Below are 6283 nucleotides of genomic sequence, written 5' to 3' on the forward strand. Positions count from 1 at the left end.
CAAGATGCAATATGTATTGGGAATCAAGCCTCCAAGCTGAATGTAACCACTATGTATTGCCAACATGTATGAATTAATATTTTATATATCTATAGATACTGGGGAGGGAACTCAGAGGCTCCCACATGCTGGGCAAATGCCCAGCCACTGAGCAGCATTCACAGCCCCATTTCTATATTAAAATATTCTTTTTCTTATCTAATGGTTCCTCTTGTTTCCTTTTCATGATTTGTAATTCTTGCTCCAGAGGACTTATTTCTTCCCTTGCCTTCTTAATATTCTTGTTATGCTTATTTAAAATTTTTAGTCTGGCTGTTTCAGTAATTCCGCTCCAGGCTGTGCATGTTGTTACATTTGCTGCATTTATTATTTTATTTTATTTTTTGGCAACTGTACTTCTGAGGCCTGAAGCATTTGGCCTGAGTGCCTGTGCCATTCTCAGTATGCTGATTATTCAGATCTGTGTGTGTTTTGAAGAAGGATCAAGGGTCAGCTCTAGTCCATGTCATTCTTCATGGTATACAGTCAAGAGCATTTGTTTTCTGCCACTGCATAAGAGATTACCACAAATGTAGTGCCTGGAGGTGGCTCAGTGGTGGGAGTCCAGGTGAAGCTCAGCTGGTTGCCAGGCCCTGGTCCCCCTAGGCTGCCATCCAAATGCAGGGGCTTCAGGTTCATCTGAGACCTCTGAACTCTCACCAGGGTTCCCTCTACGCTCAGTGGTGGATGGCAGAGTTCACGTCCTCTGAGTCATGTGATGCCTGTCATTATGTGGAGTCCCAGAAGTGACATCCATCTCTCCTGCCCTGTCCTCTGGTGAGAAGCAAGTCACAGCCCCTGACCACACCGTGAGGGAGAGGTGCATACAGGGTCTGACTTTAGGACATGCATCATGGGCACTTTTCCCACAACACAGAATTCTGCCTATTCTAGGAGGATGAGGAGGCCTCGCCAGGAGGGCCCCAGGCCCCGGGAACAACTTGGCCCCTGCATTACTGCTCCCCACCAGACAACACCCAGCTGGGGGGTTTTCTTCAGACTCACAGAAGCAGGGCTCTGGGAGAAAGCATTTCTGTTGGCAACTGGGCCTGGAGGAAGGAACACTGAGGGCCACTGATCCTTGGATCCTCAGGAGCCTCCTTCCAACATCCCTCACAGCCTGGCTTCTGTGCTGCCCTGGTTTTCTCCCTCTGACTCTGTAGTTGGGCAGCTGTGGCTGATTCTGTGGGAAAGAGGCCAGCAAGGCCTGTCTCAGGGTGACCACTGGGTGAAGAGGCCGTGACAGCTTTCATGCCACCCTTCGCTCAGCACCGCAGCTGGGCTCCTCTGCCCAGTGGACATGAGTTCATCTTCCAACTCTCTCACTGCTTGCTTGCTTGCTTCTCTCCCTCCCTCCCTTTCTTCCTTTGCTTTTCTATCACATTAACTCTTGCAGGGAATTCACTCTCCCTTTGAAAACATGACTCACTTCCAGGGACATCTTCATTTTGCCCTAACCTGAATTGGCCATTTCCTAGACCTGCAAGGAACCATTATACCAAGAATAGTGACCATGTTAAAAATAGTATATTATATCTCTCAAAACATGTTGAATGTTTTACCACAAGAAATTATAACTGTTTCAGGTGATAGATATGGAAATCACTCTGATTTGATAATTACCCAATGTGTACTTGTGTGAAAACATCATATTTTACCCCATGAATGTATACAATTATTACATCAATTAAAATTTTAAAAAATAAATTGATATTCAAACACAAAGTGGGAATGCAGAAAAAAGAGAGAAGGAAGGAAGGAAGGAAAAAGAAAGTTTTCCAGAAGCCTCACTTTCAGAGTGCGTGTGTACTGAAGAGACTCATTTCGCCCTCATGCTGCGTGGATGCTTTGGCCAAATTGATGTTTGAAAACACTTTTCCTCTCAATCTGGAGGCCGCCCTCTGCTGGGCATTGTGCCTGGTGCTACGGAAGAGAGGCCTAATTGGTGTTGGTCTGAATCTCCTCCTTGGCATTGATCTCTCTTCCTCTGCAAGGGTTTCTAGCTGTAGTGTTCACACTTGTGTCTGCTTTGTTTTATCCACCAGTATCTTCACAGCTGCTATGGCTTTGCTGACTTCACAGTGGCTCTTCCCCAAGTCCCCGTACTGCCTTGATTACTTCCTTCTGTAGTCCTTATTTTCATTATGAGGAACTTGGGGAGGGCAGGGAGGTCAGTGCATGCGATCTGTCTACCGTTCTAAGCTCTCCTTCTTCAGGCACTTGGTCCAGATATTAGAGTTGGAGACCCTTAGCCTACAACTTGGAGGATGAAAACCTTCCTGAGGAAAAGACAAGTGCTCTCATCACAGCCCCATCCCACCAACCCACCCTCAGCAGAGTCATGGAGGGCCGTATTTCCAGTGTGTGTGTGTGTGAGTGTGTGTGTGTGTGTGTGTGTGTGTGTGTGGTGTGTGTGGCTTTATTTATTTTTATTTTGGTACCGGGGATCGAACTCAGGACCTTGCACTTGTGAGGCGGGTGTGGCGGGGTAGTGGCTTTATGTCCTGGGCATCTCCAGGTTCCTCCCACAGAGATGCCTGCAGATGGCCAATCAGAAGCTCCTATTTGTACTATCGGTGCCAGGACTTTCCTGGGAAGGGACACGTGTTCACCAAAAGGCACAATGCTCTCTCATCAATAGTTAGGGACAAGTTGAAGAGACCTGGTATATTGATGAGCTTGGTCTTGTTTCCATGTGGCTCTCTGCATCCCTCTTGCATTCATTACCCAGGGCAGCTGTAACAATTACCCCAAGCTTGGTGGCTTGAAACAACAAAACTGTATTTCCTCTGCTGCTGAGGTTAGAAGTCCAAAGCTCAACAGGATTGGTGCCTTCCTGGGGGCTGACACGAGAATCTGTCCCTCCTTTCTCTCTTGCTGGGACTGTAACTCCAGTCTCTGCCTCCAAGGTCACATGGCATTTCCTTTGTGTGTCTGTGTCTGAGATAAATGCCCCTCCCATCGTTGGATTAGGGGGCGCCCAAATTCTACATGACCAAGTCTTAACATGACCATATCTACAAAGGCCTTGTTTCCAAATAAGGTCATGAATGAGAGAATTCTTCGGTGTCCTAAATTGTCAGAGGTCAGAGAATGGAGGGACGAATGATAGAAGAACAGTTCATTTGAACTCCCAGCTTCAAGCTAAGTCAACCATTTGTAGTTTGGCCAGCCCAGGCTACATGGCCTTCTGTGGTTAAAGCCACCAACCATAGCACAGCATACGTAGCTCTTTGTGGACTTACTCTGTCCCAGACTGTGCCCACAGCTCACTGTCTTGCTCCTCGATCTATGGCCAGCAGAAGCCCAGAGTCAGCATTAATGTTTCTTCACCCCTAAATTTCACTGGACAACACCCTGGTGCCCCAGGCGTGTGGACATTTTCCCACAGCCTCTAGCCATGCCACTGGTGACCTCAGCAAGGCATCCCTCTGGTTGGGATCTGCAATGCTCGGTAGACCCCTGGTTTCAGAGTCCTCAGTCTCAAAAGTTGAATTTAACATCACATTCACATATTTTTCTTGAAGGGCCACAATTTCATGCTCAATGATGATCAAAGTTAATTCAAAGATAATTAGAATAATAAATGTGATAAATCTTGTTATTTTTGGGGCACCATGTTAAGAAATTCTTTTAGGCCTACTAATAACCACAAATTTCTCAAATACAGAAAGATTGGCTCATAAATACTTAAGTTAATGAAAAAAATGGAAAAACAAATGCATTTACTCTCTAAACTCTGAATAAACATATTCAGTAGGAAAAATGATAAAAGTAAGTAGTCTCCCATAATAAGTGGCAAAACAAATGCAGAGAAATTATATTGTGTAAGTGTAAAAAGTGCATTAAAAAAAGGTAATCAAAGTTTGCTTCTTGCTACATCTTCTTTTAAGATTAAAAAAATCCTATTAAGGGGAAGATAATTTTTGAGAATGAACTTCTAACTTCATGATTTTTAATTTCTCTTTCTAAAATTATAGGGTCTTGGAGAACAGAAATTAAAAACACAGTTTGTGGGTTTTGTTTTGTTTTTTACCCATTTTACACTGTTTCACGTAGAGGAACACTGTTTCGTGTTTCACTTAGAGAAACATCACAAAAATTTTAATTCTCCAAAATTAAACAGGAAACTTTTAACTCCACCCTGTTCTACCTTCCTACTCCACTCTCACCAGTGAACACTCAGCTCAGTTCAGTTTGTTTTGTTTTGTTTTGAAAGAAACATAGAGGCCATGGAGAAGGACATAAATAAAGCCTATTTGCAGAGAAAAGGAATTTAGCTGCTTGCACTCAATTCCTTTGAATGAATATCTTATACTGTACTGGGGAGACTTCAAAAAGTGACATGTCCTGGAAAGAAAAGACTTTTAATGAAACATCCAGGCTACTAGAGGAACTTAAAGCCTGCTCAGCCTAAGCCCTTGTGGACATGCAGGTTAATGAAGGATTTCATTCCAAACCAACAGGAGTTTCATGTAATTACCCAAAACTTGGCAATAAGGCCCAGAGAGAGGCATGGATTATGGTACTTCTGACAGTGTGGTGGACGAAGGGCCCAGCCCTCATGTTGTACATTAACTTGGAGATCTTGTCTGGGTACACAAGTCATAAAGACCGTCAGGCGCTGTGTGTCTGGTTGCACACACAGATGGGTTCACGTATAATTCATATCTAGTGCTGCTTTTCCATTGTCTTTGCAGCTATGAATCCCTAGATCCCCTAAATCCTCTGGGAGCCACATTCACCATCTTATTTGTCCTGCAATAATGAGTGAACAAATCTTAAACCTACACACATTGCATTTTTATGGAAGGAGGGTCATCTTGGGATGATTTTGAATAACTGTACTTTGACACACTTGGGATTTTTATCTGTCCCTTGTTTGGAAGTGGACCAGGAGAGGTCGTTTACACAGCACCAAAGGTTTGTTTTCTCATGCCAGGAGAAGGCCATGGACCCAACTCTCTCACTGCTTTGGTATTCTGTGTGGGCAGTGAAATAAAAATACCAGAATAAAACACATTTGTTTTCATCTAATACTTTTTGGGGACATGGTTCTGTAATGATGGTCCCATCAGTTTATACCAGTTCCCAGCTGGTTTACACTGGAATGGCAAGATGGGAGTGAAGGAAGGGTAGCAGGAAGCCCATTGGAAAGCAGAAATTGGCTCACAGAAAAATGCAGCTGGTGTCTGGGTCTTATATCCAGAAACTGGCATATGTAGAGCTGTGATTAAATTCACTTGACCAGCTACAGAAGAGCAATGGCCACTGTCCTGCCCACTGTTGAACTTGGAGATGCCTGCACAAAAGATGACCAAGGCTGCTCTCCCCTGGGTGCAGACATTATTGCGGGTCTGGTCATCTGCTCCCCCACTTCCTGTTTGCTTCTGACTCGGAGCCTTGCTGCTCTCCAGCTGGGTTCCAATTTTCATCCCCACATTAACAACCTAATGTCCTCCAGAGGGACCTGTTCCCACAGCTCACCAAAATTGCTGTTACACAAACTGCTTTATTCCTAGTTCTATTTTCTGCACCCATCTGCTAAATGCATTGACTCACTAACTTTCTTGGTGGAGATTTTTTTTTTCTGAGTGGCTCTGAAGGAGAAATCTTTTTTTTTTTTTGACATTGGCATAGGAAAAGATTTTATTATTTATTTATTTATTTATTTATTTTGCTTAAATTCTTTTATTGGTACATTTTAGGTATACAATACATTTACATTTATCTTTGGGTGCTTGTACCTGTACATGATGTATCTCGGTTCTTATTTTTTCCCAATTATCTGTGCACCCTTCACCCCTAAACCCTTCCCTATTTACATACTTCGTTTCCATTTTTTTCTTTTCTCATAATTTTTCCTTTCCATTCTTCCCTTTCCCCATCTCCTCCCACCACCCCTACCCCTTTGGACCTTTTCCTATTTCAAAGTATCAATTATTAGTTATTAATCCTTTTAATCCTTATTTACACTCAGTTTCTCACACTAGTAAAACTATTTGGTATTTACACATGTGTCTTATTTATTTCACTTAAGAGTATGGCCTCAATATGCATCCATTTAGCTATAAATGACTCTAGTTTCTTGTTCTTTATGGCTGAGTAGTACTCCATTTTATAAAAAACCCACATCTTCTTTATCCAGTGAGAAGAAATCTTTTAACTTGCAAGTGAGGTGAAGTCTCAGGGGGCTTTAGCAAAACAAAACAAAACAAAACAAAATCTTCCCTCAAGTCATAAT

The sequence above is a fragment of the Heterocephalus glaber genome, unplaced genomic scaffold, assembly GCF_053883595.1.
Source record: "Heterocephalus glaber isolate CG9 unplaced genomic scaffold, H.glaber_assembly_v1.0 deba00001532, whole genome shotgun sequence".
NCBI lineage: Eukaryota > Metazoa > Chordata > Mammalia > Rodentia > Bathyergidae > Heterocephalus > Heterocephalus glaber.